The sequence below is a fragment of the Artibeus jamaicensis genome, unplaced genomic scaffold, assembly GCF_021234435.1.
Source record: "Artibeus jamaicensis isolate MK-2021 breed Jamaican fruit bat unplaced genomic scaffold, CSHL_Jam_final contig_327, whole genome shotgun sequence".
Taxonomy (NCBI): domain Eukaryota; kingdom Metazoa; phylum Chordata; class Mammalia; order Chiroptera; family Phyllostomidae; genus Artibeus; species Artibeus jamaicensis.
In genome coordinates, this window is record NW_026521772.1 from 6885496 (window position 1) to 6909741 (window position 24246).

At 46.5% G+C, this 24246-nt stretch overlaps 1 protein-coding gene across 1 annotated transcript in view; it reads left to right on the forward strand.

Moving 5' to 3' along the window:
- The first annotated feature begins 663 nt into the window (after positions 1–663).
- The window catches only part of CUNH1orf21 (chromosome unknown C1orf21 homolog), a 201401-nt gene continuing 177818 nt past the window's right edge, over positions 664–24246 (forward strand). Inside the window, exon 1 of the mRNA XM_037145689.2 lies at positions 664–939. The gene's annotated coding sequence lies outside the window, so the exon portion shown is untranslated. The remainder of the gene's footprint in view (positions 940–24246) is intronic.

The following is a 24246-nucleotide window of genomic DNA, read 5'->3' on the forward strand; positions in this document are numbered from 1 at the left end:
GCCTCATTGCCGCTAGTGCCGAGTCGCCCAAGCTTCATTAGTCTTGCAGGAGCCACGGCTCCAGGACAGGGTGGAGGCGATTCGGTGGTAGGGCTGGGGCCGCTGACCTGCGCCGCACGCCGAGGACGCCGGGCCTTCTCTCGGCATCCGGCAGGCGTGGCTCGCTGGGCTGAGCCCACGGAATGGCCTGGGTCTCCCGCAGAGCTGCACCCACCAGGCTTCCCAGCGGCCCGCCAGCTTCCATCCCGACGCCTGGGTGACAGACCCCGGGCGCAGCTTTCCCGCCGCGCTCTCCCCTCCCGCTGGCCCCGCGGCGCGCGCACACACAAACACAAACACACGCGCACACAGGCGGGTTCTCCTCTCTCCTTCTCTCCCCACAGCCCTAGGCAGCCCCTGGGAGCGCCGGTCGCCCTCTCGCCGAGTCCCTTCCTCCGTTGCGCGGCGCCCTCGCAGCCTCCGCAGGCCCCTCCCCGGGGAGGGGAGCCGGACGCGCGGGAGACCTGCGCGGGGAGGGCCAGGCCGTGGGGGAGTGTCTGGCTGCCCCCGCCCCTCGAGTGAGTGACTGGGCAAGGAGGTCCCCTCCCTCCCCGTCCCCTCCCTCGTTTGCTCCCTGCCCACTCCGCGGGGGGGGGGGGGGGGAACGTTCCTTGCAGAGCAGCCGCGGCCGCCGCTTCTTTCACACTTTAGTTGGGAGCCGCGCGCCGCGCTCAGTTGCTGGCGAGCTGGCCGCGCGCCGCCGCCTCCCGCCTGCAAGCACGCGGGCCCGGCTTCGGGGTTTTCGGCTTTTACTCCCCGCCGCAGGGAGGAGGGGGAGCCCCGGACACACAGTGGTTAGGAGGAGGAAGAGGAGGAGGCGGGAGGAAGAAACCAGGCGCAGAGGAAAGGGGCGGGGGGCGGGAGGCTGGCCACCTTCAGCCCCCCCCGCGAGCGCCCAAGGTAAGCGGGAGCCGTGGCCAGCCCCGGGGTGTGGGGAGTTGGCGGCGGTGCGCGCCCCGGCTCGACTCCCCTGGCACGCCCGGGTGGGCTGGGAGGGAGGCCTCGGGGTGTCTGCCGCTTGGAAGGGATGGGAGCCACAGTCGTGGCGCTGCCGGCGCGCGGCCGGGTCTGGGGTTGCTGCTGGTGCTGGGCTGCTGGAGCTGCCGGGGACGGAAGCCGGGGTGCGCGGGTGGGGGGGTCGCTGCAGGGGGCGTCTGCTGGCTGTGCGGAGGGGTGGGATGCGGTTGGGGCTGCTGATGGCTTTCGTCAGATTGAGGCCTGGGTGGCTGGTGTTAGGCACCCCTCCCTTCCCACCCGCACCCCTGCCGCCCGCAGCCTTCCTGCCCTTCTCTAGCTTTGCATGTAGCTGCCGTACTTTGCAAGGCAGAGCTTGGAAGGAAAAAAAAAATCCCACAAAATTCAGAATCCTTTGCTGAGTCTCCAAGTCCCTTCTCCCGCTGCGACTGATGGATATGTTTGAGGGTGCTGTGATCCGCGGGGTTTCTGAAGTTTTGACCTTTTGGGGGGTGGCTGATCTCGGAGCATCTTGTTTGCCCACCTCGATGTGTTTATTATTCGTGCTCATGGGAGGCCTGGCGGAGAGTGCTTGGTTATTGAACAGGAAAAAGCTTTGGCTTCTCTGTGCAGGCAGCTCGCTAAGTGCGGCCGCCTTGGCTGCCTTTGGTCGGCTGCTTAATGCCCTTCCTCTCATCCACCCTGCCCCCTCCCTCTAGCGAGAGATTTTATTTTTTTTTCCACTTGCTGTTTGCGTGAGAGAAGTCCCTGGGCTTAAGGGGCTCTCTTATTCATTCCTCTTCCAAAGCTCGTGATTGGCTCAGGTACAATGGTAAAATTTGGGGTGGCTTTCTTTGCTCCAAGAGTTGCATGGTGGAAAACACACACACACACACACACACACACACACACACACACACACACACACGCATTAGTCCTGAAAGACGAAAGGCTCCGAGTGAGACAGGAATGTTTTGTTTCCAGTAGGAAGTTGAAAACCTATGTAGGAGGCATCTTCCATCACATGTGGGTTAGGAAAATTGTTTTAAAATAGACAGCGATTGTGTTGTGTGTGGTTGGAAGGCAGCCATAAGTTCGGCTGTTGGAGCAACTCTGAAAGTGATACACCCTGGTCACCTAGAGCCTCGGCAAAGACACGCAGGCTGTGACTCAGAGGTTGGGAGGGGGGCTGCCACACCACAGATTTTGTGTAGTCCTTTTTTAAAAGGAAACAGTATGGACTGTTTGGGGAAGTGACAAGTTCATTACACAGACAGATGTTACAGACATTTCCCCACTCCCAGCAGTGGGACTCACCTTCTACCTAATGAGAATAACCTTTCAGTTACAATAACCTTAGCTGTCTTGGGGGGTGGTGCGAGGAGGTGATGTTTCTCAAGGGTCCTTAAGTCCAAGATGCTCAATTTGGGAGTCTTCTTCCCTTTTACATACTTCCAGAGCTGGACTGTAGGATCAGTAGCAGATCCTATACAACTGTTCTATGTTGGCTATTGGGAAAAGTAACTGATCAGACACGAAATTCACAAAGACTTTGATCACTTGTTTTTGTTCTGCTACATAAGTAGTGGCGATGACAGGACAGCTGAGTGTCTTTATCTGTGTCCCAGCCATGAACCTCCCCTCAAGTTTCCCTGCTGTGCCAACTGGGCTCCCAGAAAGGCCCTGGAAGGCTACTGGGAAAAGCACCAAAGACAGCAAACTGGGCTAGGGGCTGAGTGGATGGACGCCTGAGGAGGAGTGAGTGGGCTGTATCTCTTGTCAGGCTGATCTCCATTTAGACAGATTTCCAAGAAAAATGGCCTTGGTTGGTTAGGGAGGTCTTGTCCCCATTGTTGAATGTTTATCCTAGAAAGACACTGAGGTTCTTGCTTCCTACTCCAGTGCTGACTCTGTGTCGGTGGTTGAGAGAACTGATCATTTTGTTTGCTTGGCTAGTAATTTATCCTTCCACCCCTCGCCACCCCCACCCCCAACTCTGTCTCCCGTCATCATGAAGCATGGGTTTCTGGGAGTTAATAGGCCACTATCTACAGTAGTTGGAGTTTCTTGAAGAATCCCAAGGTATAAATCAAGAGCTTGTTCATTTTAATTGCTACTATTTGCTGTGACTCAAAAAACCTCACCAGGGAAGGGGTGGGTCACCCCATGGAGGGGACCCTGGCCAGGCTGATGACGCCTTAGCCCTGGGCTGGAGTTTTGACCAGGTGAGCCTCCAATGTCCCATCCTGAACAGCTTGCTCCAGGCTCAGAGTGGCCCCCTTCTGCCCTCAGAGAATGGGATGCCCCAGGCTGGAGAGGGAGGTGTGGCCCCTCCCACAACGGGCAGGAGAGGGCAGGTGACTCATTCCCACTGTGTCCTGAGTGGGATAAGTATCAGCAGGTTCATTTGGACGAATCAATACAATGCGGAGTCAGAAGAGGCACGAACGGGGGCATTTGGGGCCATGCTGTGGTCCTTCTGTGGAATGTTAGAAGTCCCTCAGCGTGGGAAAAGTAAATGTTGTGATTAATTAGGTTCTCGTTAAAACGGGAAAAGCAGATTGCAATAGATCAGTGTAACGCACTGCTTAGAAAACTGAGAAGACAGGGATAGGGCCTGCGTGCAGGGAGGGTTGCAACACTGAAACTGTATTTTATAACCGGTGACAGTTGTGACTTTCAGAGATCATAATTCAAGGGCTTCTCCGAAGTGGCATGTAAGTGATATATACACATATCTTTTCACGTAGGCATTTATGTAGCTCGCCCATCTATCTCAGTCCTGAAGGTTAATTTTACAAGTTACAGTCGCAACAAGAAACAACTTGACATACCGTGGTTATGCAATTTTGATGAGAGTGATTGGACGTAGTCTTGGCTCAGACGAACGACGTAGAAATGAACGCACAGCAATGTCTGTAGTCACCAGATATTAAGAAAGAAGGTTTCCTTGACTTTTCTTAAAATTTTAATTATTAAACATGTTCCTGGAAAAAGCACTTCCTAGCGGGAGGTAGGCGGGTCAGGTCATGGAGAAGTTTGCTTTCCCTCCATGCATCTCTCCTTGTGCAAGGAGACGCCTCTTCCCCAACCCGAGATGGACACGGAGAAGATTCATCCATGTAGCTCCGCAGCAGCCAGCTCGCTGCCTTGCACTCGGAAGTCACTCAGTGACAGATTGCATTGAATGGAAATAACCTAAGCAGTTAAGATCTGGAAGGTATCAAAAAACCCTTTGGAAATGCATCAGGTGCCAGCTTCCATTTTAATAAATCAGGGAGATCCTTTACTAAGAGCTCCATGGTCTAATGCCTCAGGTAGGATTTTTAAATCTTGAAAAACACATGACAGGAAGGTAAACACACCAAGGATATAAGGACCTTTGCAATTCCTGGAGTTTCTGGGTAGGGCATCTGGATTCAGAAGAGCTATCATACCCGTATCTGACAAATATTTCTTCACTCATGATTGTCTCTCTGGTCTTTATGTTTGTGTCTGAGGGAGTCAGTGACCGACAATGAAGTGTTGTCACAGTCCTTTCATGTAGCTTATCCTACTGGGCTGCAGCCATTGCACCCAGGGTTTTCCATGTTGGTGGGGGTCTCTCCCCGAATGTGCCTGGACCAGAGCCTGGGGAAGCTCAGGTAGCTCGACTGCTTTGGTTTTTTTTAGATTTCCCCAAGGGAGACAATATTCAGTATTCACTGCTGCTCCCTCTAAAGTAACTTAAAACGAGGAAAGTCCTGACCTGTCCCATGCAGGGCACACATGGTCTGGCTGCCAGCATCCTTGGCTCTGCCCCTCACCCCCTTTTCGGGGTCCGTTTTTACCTCTTACTGCTTTAAGCCAAAAGTCCCTTTCGCCTTTCTGTCCTTTCCGAAGCTTTTCCATGGTTTTCTGTCCCAGAGATTTTCATCCGTGGGCCCTCCTGCTTCTTTTCCCACCTGCTAACTATTGCCTGTAAGACTTGGGTGTTATGTGTCTGAAAGATCTTTCCCAGGTTTTTAACGTCTGCAGGCCTTGTCCTCTCTGACTCCTCCCACCTCTCTGTCACGTGCAGACTGGTGCCCTCTGGGCCCCTCTACCCTGTCCCACTTTGCCCTGCTCCCCACTATTACTCCCACTTCTCTCCATCAAGCCTTCAGATCTTCCAGTGTACCTGCCTCTGCCTGTCTCACAGGCTCACACTGTCTCAGCAGGTGTGTCCATGGCGTTCATGGCTTGAAGTTCACGTGCTCTGTGCCTTGCAGGAACAAATGGAATGAGAGTATGAGAGTACCCTCAAGTCTGGGGATCTTTCTGCCTCTTTTTGTCACTTTTGATTCTACTATGTGTATATATTTTTGACGTTTTAAGGTTCTTAAGGTGTGTAATGATAGCTGAAGTACTTTGCTCCTTCACTTAGCTGTTCCATCCTATGTTGGATAATAGACAAAGGAGTCGCTCAATGGTTCTTGTTATTTTGAAAGATTTGGACAACGAATCTTGAAAAGCATTTTATGGATTTTCATAATAGCACCATCGAAAGGCTTTATTGTCCACTAAAATCTACTTACTAATCACAGGACAGTTGATTTCATTTCATCCTCATTACCTTGATTTCTTTTTTCTCCTTTGGGTTAGCAAATGCTGGTTAAATAAACATGACTGTAACTTGAACCAAATGTTTTCTCATTTGTTGTGGTTTTACTGTGCCTATGAAAATTTTATAGGCTAATGGGATGCATGTATGCCAAGCGACGTGAAGCTAATATTATTGGTTTTCCCTGTAAGCCTGTGGCCTATGTTGGTCCTATCAGTAGGGCCCGGGGAGAGGAAATATGAAACTGCAGACTACTACTGGCAGAGCACGTCCTTTTGACTCATTACATACACACTTGGTTTAGTCCTTTTATAAAACTGTACTTCAAAAGTAGATCCAATGCTAGTTAGGCAATATCCTGGGTGCTCTAGAGCTTTTGGAAGAAGGAGCTTTCAAACAGAGCAGAAAGAATGGTTTCTAAGTAAGAATTCCTTCCTTTGTTGGGTGTATGTTTTGTCTGAGTGCGGTGGATCTCGTAGTAGTTTCAGTTCATGCGTCAGGATGCAGTTGATCTCCGTTGGCGACGTGAGGCTTTCCCGGCCGGAGCAGGGTACCACAAGGGGAGTGAGCTTGGGGACATTTTGCGTACCCACCATCACCAGTGCTAGTGGCATAGGTGAGACACACTCAGTAATTCCCGAGGAGCAGTGTGTATGACAGCCACTTCTACGAGCATCTATCTCCCTGAACCCTGAAGTTGACAGGGACGTCTGCCCATGGTTGCTTGCTGCACAGTGGCACCCTCATATTGACACTAGGATTACTTTCATGAGAAGGTTAAAAGGCCAGGGTAGAAGGAGAGGCTGTAGGCTAATAGACTGGGGTTTGCAGAGAGCGTTTCAAACAGAGAGTTAAGCCATGCCAAGGGGTAACCCAGCAGTTCTACCTGGAAGTTCTGCCGAAGGTAATTTTCCTACGATGATGTTTCAACACTTGTACAGTTTAAAGAGGTTCTAAAGGAAAAAGCAACCTATGTCTCATTCTGTGTCTCAGATTATTACTATTTTGAGGGAGGAGATGAGAATCCAGGAATCTTTTTCAGGGGCTTAATATTTGCTGAAAATACTAAGCCGTGACAGTGTAGATGGAGCTCCCCAAAACAATTCTCCTTCCCTAGGGTGGCCCCCCCAACACCCGAACTGACCCTGGCTGGGGATCTTCTCCCTGCTTCTTGGGTGGTCAGAGCCACTGCTCAAGTCCTGGTTCAAATCTCATCACTTCCAGGGGCTTTTCTGATCAAAAAAGGGCTTGCTCCTCTGCCTTCCATGAACTCCTACAACCCTTACTAGATGTTTATTTTTATTTTATTTCATTACTAGTTTTGATTTTTGTTTATGCATTTTTTGTTACCCCACACATTATTAGCTATTGCGTTATATCCGCTGGGTCCTACGAGTGTCTTATGCTGAGTAAGTAGTTCTTGGCGGCTTAGACAGCCAGTCCTTGGCGTGAGCCTTAGAGTTTTTACCTGTGAAGACTTTGTTCCCATTGAAAATTCTCTTTAGCCGAATGAGGAAGTGTTGTCTGGGATGAGAAAGGATGATGGGAAATTTTCAATTCTTTTGTTGGCCAGGGTTAGGGCATCTAGTCTTTCTTCCGCAGACAGCTTATTAAACGAACATTTGCTTTTGTTGATGACATTTTGTGTCATCTCTGTTCCTGAGAGACGCTGATGACTCCAGGTGAAAAAGGCCCGGCCTGGTCTCGGTGGAGTCCTCAGACTCGTGCAGGGACTGGGGTGCAAGCACACGGTGTGAGCGAGCACACGAAGGTGTTTTGGGAGTCGAGCGGGGAAAGCAGCCAACTCGGTCCAGGGGTGGGCCTGCCACACAGCCGGTCTGTCCTGGCCTGTGCCCGTTGCTCAGCATCAATATTAGTGGTGCCCCCTTTACCCTCAAAAGTCTCCCCATTTGGACAATAAGTTAGATGATTCCTCAACATAAACAAGTCACGGAAGGCTTCCCGGAGAAGGGGGTATTAAGGATGACACTCAGAAGCTACACGACAACCTTTAGGGTATGGTTTACATTCCCAAAATATTGGGGGACTCACACTGGTTTGCTACCTTTATTTTTCTCACTTGACTGTGGATTCATAGACTAGTTCACAGACTTGCACTGGGGGGTGAAAGGGTTTGGAGACAGGTAAAGACGAAAGAGGGCATTTGGGCAGAAGACACACAGGGACGTGGAGACAGTTGGAGACGGGTCACGGTGTCTGGGTTCCCACGTGCCCTGGCACCTGGTGGGATGCGGGGCTGGCGAACTACGCAGGACTTCCTAGCAGAGTGTGGACTTGCAGCCCAGGATCTAAGGTATGTGAGGCACTGAAAGGTTATAAACAAGAGAGGCACAGTCCGTGTGATGGCCGGTTCCTTCCTGAGTGTGGGTAGGAGCCGGGAGGGGGACAGAGACTGGAGCCTCAGCAGGTGAGCTCTGGTGCCGACGTGGAAAGATGTGACGAGAACAGATACCTGCAAATGGAGGCAAAATTGGCAGGACTCACGACACGCCGGGAATGGAGAGTGATGAAGGGAACAGCGTAAAGGAGAATTGCAGAATTTCCGAACGGACCGCACTGCCTTTCACTAAGATGGGGAATCCAGGCATCGGGAGGAAAGATTATTGACACTGTTTAGAATGTGTTGAATTTGAGGTGCTTATACTCTTTTAGATGGTGATATACTGAAATGCTGGTCTGGACTTCAGAAGAAAGGTTTGGGACAGAATTATGGATTTGATCTCAGTCTAGCCATCATTTTCTTGGGGAATTACTCCCCATCTCCAGGATGAGGTCAGACCCCTCTGTCTTCCTGCTGCACTATCCCCTTGCCTGCACAAACTTACCACTTTTATAATTAATTGCACATCTGTCTTAGGATTCTTCAAATACTGATACCCCATCTTGCCCCCCCCCACAGATGGGTTACATCCAGATAAATCTATTATAAGGTAAAACATTGTAGGTCAAAAACATATTTAATACATTGAACCTACCGAACATCACAGCTTAGGCTCGCTTAGTTGAACGAGCTCAGAGCACTTACATGATCAGAATATAAGCTCATTCTAATTCTAGGACCATTGCAATGGACCTCCTCTCATTCTTCTCATCAGAGGCAGGAGACATAGACATGATGGGATGTGAAAATACAAAACACAATATTCAGAACTACGGGCAACACGGCTCACAGCTGAGTTTCAGTTGTTTACCCTCCTAAGGGTGCAGCTGACCTGGGCAGCGCTCGGGCCGCTATCCCGTGTCAGGAGAGAGTATCCTACTGCGCTTGTCCCTAGTCCTGGAAAAGATCAAAATTGATACGCAAAGGATGGTTTTTACTGAAGGAGTGTCACTTGCACAGCGTCATAAAGTCCAAAACTCCTATGTCGGGGGCTATCTGTGTGTCTGCTTTCATCCTCTTGAATCCCCGGAACACCTACCACACAGTTTTGGCCCAGCACGTATTTGTCGAATGAATGAACAAAGAACGAAAGAGACTTTTTGTAAATGTGGTAGTTGAAGCTACCTGGTTTGGCCCGAGATTGCCTCGGGGAAAGTATGTTGAAGAAGAAAATGGAACAGTGAGTTCCAGGAACACCAGCCTGCAAGGGCTGTGGATGGAAGAGAACAGGGAAGGAGACTAAGTACAAGTGTGGTCTCTCACTGGGGCGGGGCAACCAGGCAAGCCTGGAGTCAGCGGACGAGAGGGTGGTAAGCCGAGAATTGGCTTGTCGTTGGAATTGTCGCGTGAAGAAGTAACATAGGATTGGAGAGGTTTTCTCAGAATTTCTAATTAGATGGAAGCGGGAATAGCCTGACCAGCGGGTTCAGGTGTTGTCAGACAGATCTTTCCATTCTGAAGTTTCCCCAGGCCCGTCAGAAATTGCTGATAGTCATTGCTTAGCTACCTATTGTTTTTCAAGGGTTATAAAGTGAAATTGTGTCATCGCTTCTGCCTTTGTTAACTGGAGTTTTTCCATCAAGAAAGAATCAACTATGTCTATTATTTGGGTACCTCTGGGTATAGTTTATATGAGAATATTAATGCTTGGTGTTACTCCCTCTATATTAAATAATGTTCAGAACAATGAGTTGATTTTTGTAGCATCTTCCAAAGAAGAGCAATGCAGGGTTTTTTTTTGTTTGTTTGTTTGGTTTGGTTATAAACGTCATTATGGACTCATGGATTTTAACACAATGTATGTGTTTCTATCCTTTGCAGTTAATGCTTTTGAAATTTGCATTTCTTTGGCCCATGAGAGACTCTTCTTTAAATTGGCTCCCAGATCCTTTTGACACAGCTACAGTGGTCTTTAATGACATCTTTACTTGCTGGTATAACAAGACATTTCAGGCTTTTCTAGTACTTTTCCTGACCCAGATCTTTTTAGTGGTAAATGGTATTTAGAGACCACAGTCTGGGTGTTAGGGGTTCTCAATGCCTCTGGGCTCCTGGTTGTTTTCAGGTCTGTTCAAGTGGACAGTTAGGAAAACATGTATGTATGGATATCTGGCTAGTGAGGTTTGGATATGTGTGTATGTATGTTTATAGGTATGTTTTAGGTAATATATGTATGTATGCATAGTGTTTCTATTTAATGTAAGCAAACGTATCTTTATTTCTTCCCTAAAAAAAGAATGTAGCATATTATAGTTCTGTACCTTACTTTTTGCTCTTAACAGTATATTTCAGAGACCACTCTGGAGCCAGTTTGAAAAGATGTGGTTTTGTTGTGTTTTACAACTGCAGAGACTTTATTGTGTAAATATGCCAAAATTCACTCATTTGGATATATGTTTGTTTCTAGACTTGCTGTGACATTGTAGTGGGAATGATTTGTTTTATGTTTGTGGGGGTTTGTTTGCAAATCAAAAATAAAGCCTGAACTGGGACATTATTTTTTCCTAACGGAATGGACGGCTGGGTGAATGATGCTGTGAGCGAACAGCTGTGTGAGTATTTATGTCCGTATTCTTGCACGTCTCAATTTGGTCAGTAAATGTTCCTCTGTATTAATAACACGTCATTCAGTTTATTTCAGTCAATAAAATGTTATTTGTAAATACTTGATCTGTATTTTAAAACCGCAAATTTGGTTTCTTAGCTATTCTTAACATATAAATCTGTGACCCATTTGGAATTTATTTCCACACGTGGTATGGAGAATGGTCCCACTTTTCTCTGTGTCCCATGAAGCCCTCTGGATATCACAAACCACTTCTTAGAAAGTCCGTCTTTCCCCCACTGATTTGAGATATGCTCCTCTCATATACATAATTTCCATAAGTAATTAATTAGCTCTTTTTCTGCATGTTCTACTTTGTTCTGTTGGTCTGTCCTTTCATGTTCTAGGACTCTACTGCTTTAATCATAGAGGAAGTATAATATACAACATTAAAACCATCATGAAATTCCAGTTAATACCTACCAGATTGGTAATATCTGTCAACATCAAGCTATGGGCAAAGGTATGGAGCAGAGGGAATATGCATACGAGGCCGGTGACAGTAAAAACTGGCGTGATGATGATCTGGGAAAGAAGTTTGCAATACCCTCTAAAAGCATCCCCTAATTCCCTAGCCTGCAGGATAGCAAAGTAAGGTAGCAGAGCGGATTGCAAGCCTGGAGTAGGAACAGTTTTGTCTAATAAATATCAGTTTGCTGTTCTGATGTTATTATTTGCTCTGTAAGTTGGGTTATGACAAAGCATGGGAAGCTCTGCCTCAGGGAAGCTCTTACACATGTGTGAGGATGCTCACAGCAATGCTGTTTATGACAGCAAAACACCAGAAACAACCTACACGCCCATCAACAGTATGTGCAATAAAGCAACTGTGGGCCATTTATAGTAAACTCTAGTGAGGCTGACGTACAACTGTGTGTATCAACAGGATGAATCTCACAAGTGGAGAAGCAAGACCAGAATACTACAGGGTGATTCCATTTATGTGAAATTCAAAACCTGTCAAACTAAAGGAGCACACATTGTTTAGGGTTGATTCATATGGCAAGCCTATAAAGAAAATCAAGGGAACCTATTCACATAAAATGCAGGAGGTTTGTGGTTACTTCTGGGGATTAAGGGGAGGGTGTGATTACGAGGCTACGCGTGGGACTTCAAAGGTGCTTGGGATGTTCTGTAAGTAAGGACGCAGAAAGTTGCTTTGCTTTTCTACATTACATCGTACATGTGTTATGTGATGATTTCGTAACAAAGGAGAAGCAAACAGCAACAGCAAAAATCCAGACAAAGGATTAGGCTACCAAAACTTGAAATCATTAAATTTATACTTGAGACGAGGTTCTGTTAGATGTGAAACTCTTGGCTCTTTCCATTTCTTATTTGGTGACAATGACTTCGGAGTTGGTTGTAGGAACAAATGAAGACAAATTTGCTCTGAGGGCTGGTCAGGCAGCAAAAAATATGTTCCTATATGTTATTTTGTGGTGCGTGCACACGGGTACACATATCACCAGGTACAGCTACAGGCAGGGTCATGGATGCTTTGCCAGTTAAATCATTGTTTTGTACCATGATATGAAATATTATCATGACCAATTTTAAACTTCATCCCGGAAGATTTTTGAAGGGACAGCATCATAAATAGCAAAACTTTGTCAAGCATATGCTACAAGCCCGATGCTACAGACATGAACTCATTGAATCTAGAGAAGAGGCCCATGAGGAATTAGATGTGGTGTCCATGTGACCGATGAATGAACTGATGCTCAGACAGAAAAGTACGTGCTGTTTGAAGGTCGACTCAGGACCTACACGATGGGATATCTGTGAAGGTGCTTCTGGCCCCAGATGGGCATCTTCCTAACTTCTTGTCCAGGGTATCTTTTAAGAATTCAGGGGCTAATCTATCCCTTTGCTTCATGGAGGCCCATCCCAGAAAAGTTAGGATTTCTGCACTTAAAATTTTAGAGAAGAAATCCTTGGGTCTGTGGTGGCAGAGCTTCGTAACGGCCATGTGAATTGTTGGCATCAGTTTTAAGACTTCAGTGTTTTCTTCTCTTTAACAGCATCGAGCAGTTACTCTCCACTCCCCACACCATGCAGCCTGTCTCAGACTTGGAGGCCTTAAAGGATTTGATTGGGCAGTGGGAGAACCACCAGCGTTTCTGTTTGCTTTCTGATTGGAAGCTTTCCCTAATTTCTCATCCTCAAGATTAGCCTGAACCCCAAACCCTGTCTTGAATGGGCCTGTGCAAAACCTCCGCAGCCCATTTTCCCTTCCAGCATCAAGATTCTAGGTATCGATGTCTCCAACTTGCTGAACAGTTGTAAACCTTTTGTTTTTTTCTTGGTTCCTGAAGGATTACCTTACATATTCTGAATTGTGATGTTAGCTAGTGAAACTTAGTTTGTCTTTTATCTGTTTTTTCCTCAGGCCCAGCACTGATAATTATTATTATGCTTTAAAGCGGCATCACGTTTATCTTCCAAGTTCCCCCATTCCTCCTACCCTACTGCTCGAGAGCAAACACAGCTGGATGAAGGGGACAAGGGTGGGAAGGAGCATTCAGATGAGCATTTGGTTGCTAGGGAACCTAGCTTACAGGGATTGGGACTTCCCAGAAGAATATGGAAATTGTGGTCGAGCTGCTTGGAATCTCTTGAGAGCACATTCCTTTTTAGATTAGTGTGCCTTGAGCTCTGCAGCTGAATAAAGCACCTAGAGGTACTCAGCCTCTTTCCCGCGGGTTGTTAACACATGTTTCAAGGAGGCGTATGTGACAAAAGTTTTTTTCTCATCCGAATATGAAGTCCAGGTAAAGGTGATGATGGTGAAGCCCCAGCTCACCCACGGTCTGTGGAAGTTTGGATGGTTGTCTTTCCAAGCCCCAGGAGGGTAGTCTTTGAAACGGTCCTGAAGCCATCTTTGTATCTGCCTTCTATTTTCATTATATTTGAGTGTCCACCAGGTTTGTTTTAGGTTCCCTTCATATATTCTCAAATGGTTTTTTTATGATGATTGGTATGAAGATGAACTCCCTTGCAAGTGTTCTGATTTTTCACTTAAAAAAAAATCGTGATATCTAAGTCTAACCAAGTTAAAAAGGAACCAGTTAGGATGAATGAAACTCCTGTGATTTGCAAAGAAGTGAAATGAGTGTATCCAGGAATGAATGCATGTAAGATCCATGTTGACTTTCTGTGATGATGATTTTGGGGGCTCTTGTTGAGATCTTAGAAGTCAGCTACAAAAGTGAGATTGGAGTGAGGGTGAAGGAGTAATGTTCCTGGAAGGAAAGAGAAAGAAACACTCATTGATGATCAGGAGCGGCTCTTTGGAAGAACAATGTTTGCATTAGAACCTGTGGCAGCTTATGTGGAGAGACCCAGCTCCCCGAGCGCTGCCCGAAGATAACCTTGTGATTTACGGGCGCATTCAGACTGCCTTTGCTGATGGCTCATTTAACAGGCTCTTCAGGACGGACTCGAGTCTCATTCTGTCTGTTGCATGGTGCTTGAGTGGTCCAGCTGCACGTGTGCGGAAGAGCAAGGGAAACATGTAGGAACCCAGCCCCGCATTTGGATGCACTCGAGAGATTAAGCGGGTCTTGGCCTCCTTTGCACACCGTCCCAGACCCCCTTTTTCTATGGACCTGAGTCTTTGACATGGAAGTAACTGCGATTATAACAGTTTACACGTCTGAAATGAGTGGGGAAACTTCAATAGGCACCCAACTGGCATTTCCCATTATGACATGAATACACACCTACATTAGGCACATCTAATATGATAAACTCAGAAAATATCTCAGGTAAGATTTTCTTTCTAAGCTAAATTAAACTTTCCCCACGGGTCATATCCACTTAGTGCGGTGTGCGCGTCTATTAAGCCAAAGCTTGCGCAGTTCAAAAATCCACCAACACCGTTTTCCTTCCCAAGTAAATAAAATGCATTGTCCTGGGTTATTTTGATCTCTCCAATAAATCTCTTACCTGCTTACCTTTGAAGCAGGGGCTGGGGCGTTTAAGGAAATGTACCCAGGTCTCTAGCAAATCACTCTTGGCTCTCAGGATGCCAAATTAATATTATACTTGACATGACTATTTGTGTGTTTGTTTAAACCAAGTGTAAAGAAGCCTGAAATCAAAAGTTAGGTATTGGGTGGGCCAAAAAGTTCATTTAGTTTGTTCTATGCTATGGCTGTGGCTGTGCTTAGTTGTCTTTAACTTCGTGCTAAACAATTCTGTTAGCTTGTATTGTGACAGCTGGCATATCAGCGTGCATTAAAAAAAAGTTATCAAAATTAGTGAATTTTTGTGCAGTCATTTTCATATTGAAGATAGAAGAAAATGCACAACACTTTTGGATTATTATGCTTTATTATTTCAAGAAAGGTGAGAATGCAACTGAAATGCAAAAAAAAAAAAGTTTTTGGAGAAGGTGCTGTGACTGATCAGTGTCCAAAGTGGTGTGCAAAGTTTCTTGGTGCTGTTGACATTTTGGTGAAATAATTCTTTGCTGTGGAGCTGTCTTATGCATTGGAAGATGTTAGCAGCACCCTTGGCCTCTACCCACTAGAAGCCAATAGCAGGAGATAGCTGACATAAAAACATCCAAATCAACAAAATTATTGGTGAAATTGAAAAATATGCCTTTTATTTTATGGAAAAAAGAGACTTTTTGGCCAACCCAGCGTCTCCACTGGACTGTCAGGCTGAGGTCCTGAGGAAGTCGTGACGAGGACCCAGGGTCCAGTTTTTGCACTGCTGGGTGTATGGATTCCAACGCAAAGTGGGTGGCAGGTGAGGAAAGGACCCCGAACCTTCCACTCTCAGGGTTTCGAAACCACAAGGTGGTCACTGGGAGTCCAGCTTCCCAACTTCACTTTTGCTAACCTGACTCTCACTTTGTTACCTGGGAACAATCAACACAAGAAAGAGCAGTTTGAGAATTAATAACTCAGTGACGAGAATACTGACATTGGGCAGGTGAAAAGTAGAAAAGTGTCCTGAATCAGAACTGTGGCAAATCAGCATTTCCTTGCTGAGTAGTTACATGACCCAGTAGTTACGCCCCCACTTGGTGATACATTAAAATTGCTCTATTAAAACTGGAAATTCTTTCTTAGTATTGTAACATCGCAGTGGGGGAGGGGTTATTTTTGTTGGTGGTAGTGTGTTCGCAGGTGAAACATAAAGCCCGAACTGAAACATTACTTCTCATGGATTAACATGAACCAGGAAGGTGAATGAATATGTTCATACGCAGCAGCCCTGGGCATGGAGGGTCTGGGCTTATTGGCGACCCCTGTCCTCAAACTGTGTCTCAACAGTGGGACTCATCCTATCAGTGAGAAAACACTGCTGTGCCGGACTTTTTATTGCCTTGATTTTTTTCCCATTTATTCTTTGTCGTTTCAAACCCATACCCAGGAAGGGTTATTATTTGGGTCATTTGCTAAGGGTTGTAACTTTGCTCAGTTGAGCTGTAAGTTAGGATGTTCGTCATCAAAGAGGACTTTTTATCTGTGTTAGGTATTTGTGAGAAGTGAGGAATCCCTGATAAGCCCTTCGAAGTAGGCCCGGCCACTGAGCCGCTAAATGGATTGAATGGGAAGGCATGTCCCCCGAGAATTTACCATCCTTTGGGGATACTCTGACCTTTGAAAAAGCTGTTGGAAGCCTGGTCTGGTTTCACCACCTTTTCTCTTGCATCCCAATCTGATGGAGTCTCATGCATACCCCAAATGGCAAAGCGGGGTCCTTTTATTTAATCCTGACAATGCTCCATCAGAAAATTTTAGAACCAAGTCTGTGCCGTACGCACTTGGCTATTCTCGCAGTGGCCCGATGGGTTTGGGTGTCAGCTGTCTCTCTCCACTAGACTACCCAGGGCTCTTTCAGCCCAGGAGGTGACTTATGGGTAGTTTCCAACATTTCCATTGTCTAGTCAGCACTTTTTTTGTTTTCATTCTCACTCATTTTCCAAAGGAAGTTTCCTTTGGCGTGCCATGCATCACTGGGACGGCATCCGGCCGGCGGCTGGGTACAGGACTCACCATAGCTTCTTCTTGGTCCAGGTGAGTTCCAGCTCAGGGACCAGAAGTCTGTTCTTTTCCATGAATAGGCTCTTGTGTTGGCATCGGTTCTGATCTTCGGCCTTTGGAGGAAGAAACCACCTTCTGCTGGTACTGGGGAAGAGGAAGCATCTGAAAGGAGGTAGCAATGGAATGGATGTGGGTGTGGCCTGTATGCTAGAGATTTGGGGAGGGGGGGGGAGACGGCAGGAAATGACCTGCAGGTGGATTTTCAACACCCCCCCCCCTCAGGAATAGTCCTGGGTAAAGGGAGCCATAATGTATCTTAGTGAATTAAAACAGAAAGAATAAGAAGAAAGTGATCTTTCTCAACTAACACAACTGCCTTAGTCATGAATGAGTAATTCTTATTTTTAAGATTTTATTAATTTATTTTTAGAGAGAGGGGAAGGGAGGGAAAAAGAGGGAGAGAAACATCCATGTGTTGTTTGGCTCTCACATGTCCCCTGCTGGCCACCTGGCCCACCACCCAGGCATGTGCCCCAACTGGGAATCAGACCAGTGACCCTTTGGCTTGCAGGCTGGGCGCTCAATCCACTGGGCCACACCAGCCAAGGCTGATGAGTAGTTCTTTACAGACCACCAGTTCATACTCCTTGCAGAGTGAGCACTGTGGTCCACATGGCCCACCCCATCTTTGTAGCTTACTGTCTACCTGGCGCCTTGCTTGGGCCACGGCCGGCCCGGACACACACCTGCAGAAGTGAACTGAACGCAGTGCTAACTCCCCGGACTCTGGGTGTTCATTGTTTCAGTTCCGTTCTCTGTGGGTTACTGAGTAATATCCTACTGTTCGAAGCTATGCTCTCAGTTGGCTTTGTTCTTATTTATACCCTTTCTCCAGCAGCACTGCAGAGTAGCTACCAGCAGAAGAGAGTGAAAACATATAAATTTGTATAATGGCAGGGAGGGACAGATAGCAGACTAGGGAAAAGTATGAAAAACTGGCAAACTTATGGGATGTAAAAGTGATAGACTGTGGAAAAGGAAGTGTCAGTAAAGTTATTTTTTTCAATCAACTAGAAATGAAGTGTCTGCTCCTAAATTTTAAGATAATATTTAATATACTGCAAGATCCTTTTAACTTAAGAGTTTATTCTGTTCGGCAAAAGGAAGAAAGAACTGTGTCAGATGTGAGATCTATGAATGGTTTGTTTATCTAGAAAGTATGGCTTTGGAGCAACATCCTGATAACTGTACGTGCACCTGGGTAGGTGAAGCCGTTTCAGGAAGTTGGAATCTGGCTCGGGGGAAGGGTTATGCCGAAATCGAGGATGTTTTTCAGGTGGACATCCTGGATTTTACACTTCCATCCTGACGTGTGAACATGCTGAATGATTGTGACCAAATTCCTAGTGGTATCAGAACTGTCTTTGATTTGAGGTGTGATTTGGTGTGCAAAGTTGAAGCAGAAATGAAAGCCGATTCATTTCCAGATGGGCATATTTCTGTAAGCTGAAATGAATTACAACGAATTCTATGTGGAGGCAGGTGCCCAATGGTCAATGACAGCATTGAATGAGAACTTGTCAGCGTTCACATTTACTTGTAATATGTACTTTGAATTTATTTTATCTGATGTAATGAAAGGTTAACTTGCCAAAAATGTCCCCTCTTACAAAAATCTCTGTGTCAACTAGACTTGTATCTCTCTGGCAATTCTAAAATCCTACAGGGAGAATATAAATGAAATGGTTCCAGTTTGGAGAAAACGCCTTATTGATTCTCTGTGTTTTATTTCCAGTGTTTTTTTGTTTCTCTCTGTGTTTTATTGCCAGTGTTTTTCATTCATATATATATATATATATATATATATATTTCATTCATATATATATATGCTTCATTCATATATATATATATGCTTAAACATGAATATATGTGCCTTATGGGAATGTTTATGATCAAATGCAGAAATCAGTGAGGTCCCATCTGGTTTTCAAGGTTTGGCTTCACCGGGCTTGCAACTCGTGCTAACTCTTCCAGGCTCTTTTGGTCTCTTCCACAGATGGACTAGGACACATTACTCCCTTATTCATGATTGCGAAATAATTTAAAACATTTACTATTATTATTATTATTATTATTGCAGTAAAGTGTGGCTCCTGGGCAGACTTCCATGTTCCTTTCAAATTACAGTGTGGAGGGTTCAATGCTGTCTTTCTCCTAAAGTCAGCATACCTAACTGACAGTTACTGGTTATACGAATTTCTCTTTAAATGCCTCATCCTGAGTTGGTTATGAGAGGGTTCCTGGTTCTGTGTGATTCAAAACTTATTTGATGCTCTCCTGGTGCTGTTCATGTAGGTGGAACATCTAAAATTATCCTGAGATAATTGCATATTTAGAAATTATTTTTTATGGTTGTTCATCGCTGAACAAAATTTCAAACCATCTACTCTGCCTTTACTGTGGAAATACAGACGTCTCTTTAGCAAGCTGCGTTTGAGGGCCAAGATGGTAGCATTGATTGCTTTTTATATTTCTCTATTTTTAGTTTAGTCAAGTCTACTTGCCTAGTGCCCATTTCTCAGTATTTCTGTCAGATAAATCAAGGATTTTCGTACGAAACTGTGAAGTGGGGTTGAGGGGGCCACTCCAAGGAAGATAGTGCTATGACCCACCGTGAAGGCCAGAGGATGTCACCCTGTGATTGTCGGCTGGCTGGCAGTGGCTTTTCTGGGAGATAAGAGGCACAGACACAGGGTGATGTGAATGTGTCACTGTGCTCGGGAACGACCTTCTTGATGGTGGACACTTCAGAGAAGCCTCATATAGGACTAATGATGCTTAGGTGCTTACTTGTCTGTTTCTTTTTTTTTTTTTTATTGATTATGCTGTTACAGTTGTTCTATTCCCCCTTTATTCCCCTCCACCCTACCCCCTCATCCCCACCATTACCCCCCCTTTAGTTTATGACCATGTGTCTCAAGTCCTTTAGATTCTATATTTCCCATGCTATTCTTGCCCCCCCCATCTATTTTCTATCTACTGTCTATGCTACTTATTTTCTGTACCTTCTCCCCCCTTCTCCTCCTCCCACTCCCCTGTTGCTAAACCTCCTTGAGATCTTCATTTCTATGTTTCCACTTCTGATCTAGCTGTCCTTTTAGTTTGCTTTCGTTTTAGGTGTGGTTGTTAATAACTGTGAGTTTGTTGTCCTTTCACTGTTCATGTTTCTTTAACTTCTTTTTCTTAGATAAGTCCCTTTAACATTTCATATAATAAGGGCTTGGTGATGATGAACTCCTTGAATTCGATCTTATCTGAGAAGCACTTTATCTGTCCTTCCATTTTAAATGAAAGTTTTGCTGGATAGAGCAATCTTGGTTGTAGGTCTTTAGATTTCATGACTTGGAATACTTCTTTCCAGCCCCTTCTTGCCTGTAAGGTCTCTTTTGAGAAATCCGCCGACAGTCTGATGGGGACTCCTTTGTAGGTGACTGTCCCCTTAGCTCTTGCTGCTTCTAGGATTCTCTCCTTCATTTTAATTTTGGCTAATGTAATTATGATGTGCCTTGGTGTGTTCCTTCTTGGGTCCAACTTCTTTGGTACTCTCTGAGCTTCCTGGATTTCCTGGAAGTCTATTTCCTTTGCCAGATTGGGGAAATTCTCCTTTATTATTTGTTCAAATAAGTTTTCCACTGGTGGCTGTGCCTTTCCCCCTTCTGGTACCCCTATAATTCGGATATTGGAGCGTTTAAAGATGTCCTGGAGGTTCCTTAGACTCTACTCATTTCTTTGAATTCTTGCTTCTTGACTCTTTTCTGTTTGGCCATTATTTGCTTTCTTCTGGTCCACTCCATTGATTTGAGTCCCAGTTTCCTTTTCATTGCTATTGGTGTCCTGTGCAATTCCATTCATTTCAATTAGTTTCGCCTTCATATATTTGTCTAATTTGTCGGTATAATCAACCAGTTCGGTGAGGATCCTGATCACCAATGTTTTAAACTGTGCGTCTGTGAGTTTTGCTATTTCTTCATCGCTTAGATCTATTGGCTCTGGGGCTCTGAGATCCTCCCGCGCCATTCTTGGTCTGTTCGGGCCCTTTAAGTGTGAGAAGCGGCGCCTTGGATTCTCAGGTCACTGGGTTGTGATGCTGTATGTGGGGCGTGGCCAGAGCGGGGAAATGGCGACCCCCTCTGCCGCTTCTCACAGGTGGGTGCGGAGGAGCAGTGCCTTAGGTGGTTCACCTGGGCCGGGCTACTCAGAGTCGCTGGGTTATGACGCTGTATGTGGAGGTGGGGTCAGAGCAGGGAAATGGCGGCGCCCTCCACTGCCGCTTGCCGTGGGGACCTGCCGGCCCTGTCCAACCGCCCACTCCCTCGCCTGTCCACCCTCGCACAAATGCGTGACCTCAGTCAACACGCAGCCCCGGCCCGGCTGTCTCCCCCGCGGTCGCTCGCCTGGTCGCTCGCTCGGTCGCTCACTAGGTCCAACCCTGCACCTGGATTCCGCGGGCCTGAGTCCGTCTGGCCAAGTCCTCCTGTGCAACCCTGCTCCGCCAGCCTCTGATTTCGCCCCTTACCGGTCAGGCTGAAGAATTTGTTGTTAACGGACTTCCGAAAAGTTTAATTTTCCGTGTTCTGGCTGTGTTTTCTGTTGCTAATATTTAATTTTCTCTAATCTTGGTTGTGTGAGAAGGCACGGCACATCCACCTATGCCTCCATCTTGGCGGAAGTCCTGTCTGTTTCTTAAAGAAAGACGTTAGTAAAGACAAAGAAACCAGAACAGAAGCGGCATAGGGGTCCAACGGCTGAAACCAGAAGGGTGTCGGACCCCAGAGATGCGTCCTGTCGGGCTCGGCTTTGTTCCGTGACAGGTGGTCTTCAGCCCTGGCCCCGAGATTCCCTGTGGCCAGGGGAGAGGACAAAGTGTTCTCAGTGACAAGATTCAGTTTTCAGATACATAAATACGTCCTTGCTTTGCACGGGTACCAGTGGTGTTGCTCTCACACAGGGAGTGAGGACAGTTGAGCTGGACTTGGGAAAATCCAGCTGAGTCTTTCTGGAAATAATTCTGTTGGTGACTGCGGTCAGGGAACAATCAGCGTAAGATAGCGTGTTTTACACACTCTCGAGGGATGGACTGTCGGGCTCGAGTCATCCTAAAATACCGAGAGCAAACGAGGGGAAGCTCACCTCTGCTTTTCTTCCTGTTATCTCTTTGGCGGACTTGTGTTACTGGGGGGATCCGGAGATCCCCCAGCATCCACCATGAGTAGCTTCTTAAAATTCTTCAAGCAAAGGCGTGACTAGAGCTTCATGCATGTTGTGATGGGTATGTATGTAGACGTGTGACCAGATGTATGTGCGGGAGATTCTTTTATTTTAATTTAATTTTTATTTTACTGTTGTTCAAGTACAGTTGTCTGTGTTCCCCCCACCCTCATCCTAGCCATCCCCCTCCCTCCCCTGATCCCACCCCTGCCCTTGGTTTTGTCCAAGTGTCCCTTATAGTTGTTCCTGAAAACCCTTCAAACACTAATATTTGTCCTCAGGCTGCAGAGATGAAGCTTGTCCTCACATCCTTGGACAAATTATACAGTGTGTTTGCAGTCGGTTGCTGAGTTTATTTGCGCTCAACCTCCCAGTGATTAATGACGACACAAGTGACGGAGTAAGCTGCCGTGATCAGGGGAGGCATCCCGTGCGACCGCCCTAATGGTGCCCGAGTTGCTCTTCTTTTCTGGTTCGTGAAAGTGCTTCAAACCCGTAGAACATTGCTTTCTTGTTTTGACCAGTGACGGAGCTTGGCAGCAAGCCTCTGAAGAAGTTACGGTCGACTCTGACTACCGAGGAGTGTGTTTCTGAGGCGTGGAGTCCGTGGGCCCGGTTGGCTGTCTCAGTGCAGAGAAGCTCGGGAGATGTGGGAAGTGAAGTGGGAGGGTGTGTCCCCTTCGCCCTGGCTTCCCGAGCCCCAGAAGAAGTGTCTCTGCCCTTAAAAACAGGGCCACGTGTGTGAGACACGGTGTGTGCCTTTGGTAGGGGCGTCTTTGAGCTTCTTTTCCCACCATCTACCCCTGGCCAGGGAAGTCCCAGGGTGAAGGAGGAAGGAGGCCTCTCAGACTCAGAGGAGGGGCAAAGAAAGGTCTCGGGGCGTCACATGTTCCCATTTCCCCGAGAAGAAGTTCCCTTGTGGACGTGTCTCAGTTCCTTCCTCCTTCCTCCCAGGTACATCTGTTGGCCAATGTGTACCTGCTTGTGTGATTATTCATAATAACCGTATACTTTTTATCCACACTGACAGATTTTTTATTGCAATAAATATGTGACTCCGGAACTGCAGAGCCTAATTGTATCTCTTCCCACTTCCCCACAGCCTCACACTGGACCCAGAAGGTAGTAGTTGCTCAATAAATGCACGTGACGTTAATTTGATTTCAGACCCTGGGACAAGCATTCTTGGGCTGTTTCTGGAAGAGAGGGTGAACGTGACTCCATAGCGTACCGGTCTTGTGGTGGGAACGGCTGTGTCGGTGGCACTAGGGCTTGAACTTGTACACCTGAACTAACTGGAGCAGGGAGGGGGTCAGTCTGATGGAGAACTGATATTACAAAGGCAAAATCAGAAAGCCTAACCAAACCATGGATTCGGCAGTCAGTGTTCCGATTCCGTGCTTTACTTTCATGCTCTTACATGTAGATTTATTCAGTGTCTTAGACTGACTGGCTTTTTGTTGGTATTTGTCCCTTTGCTAAACCCTGGGGAAACCATTTGTACCTATTCTTTCCCATTCCTAGTTTATTGATTCTTTTGGCCTCCTTAGGATCACTTATGTCACGTTTTGTTTTGGTCTGTGTGGCAGGAAAGCAAAGTGCCTTTGCCTCCTTTACTTCATTTTTCAACGCGGAAGATGATTTGCTTTGTTAGGTCATGGGTACATCTGAGGAAGGTTAATACTTATTAAACCATGTGCTGGTTGTCAGACTGGCCACGTGTGTGATTTTAGGGTTCCTGACTTCTTGGAACTTTCATTTTCAAAATGATAAGACATACCTTTCTCTGGTTCTTCCTGAGACGTGGCACAGTTCTGGGCATTGAAGATACAGCAGTGAACTTGACCATGGAGTAGAACTGTGCGGAGCCAGGTCTAGGATTCACACGTGTCATATTCTTTCTGTGTTTCAAAGGATGCTCTCCAGGAATGCAGGAGGCAAGGATCGCTGCTGTTAGCTTCACCAGTAATTAGTGGTAGAGTCTTGAAAGATCCTGCTGCCTCTTTGGACCTGTTTTCCTTATGTCTCATGGCCAGATGCCGGTCTAGACACGTTTTGAAACCTCAGTGCACATCAGAATCGCCGAGGAAGCTTACTGAAATGACAGTTTCTGGGCTTTACCGAGAGATAATCCGTTGCAGTCGGTCTGGAATGGTTTGCCTTTTTTTTTTTTTTTTTTTGCCTGTTCTGTTCTAGTGGAAGTGCTCTGCAGGCCACACTGTCAAAAAACACCTGGTCAGTGTTTCCCAACCCTGGGAGGTGACCCATGAATGAGTCATGACATCAACTCGGGAGTTTTTGAAAAGCCTTTTTTCAGAAGTGACAGAGAGGAGAGAAGCTATCGGGCATGCCGCAGCAAAGAGGAGTCAAATTAGCAAGCCGCCGCCTACAC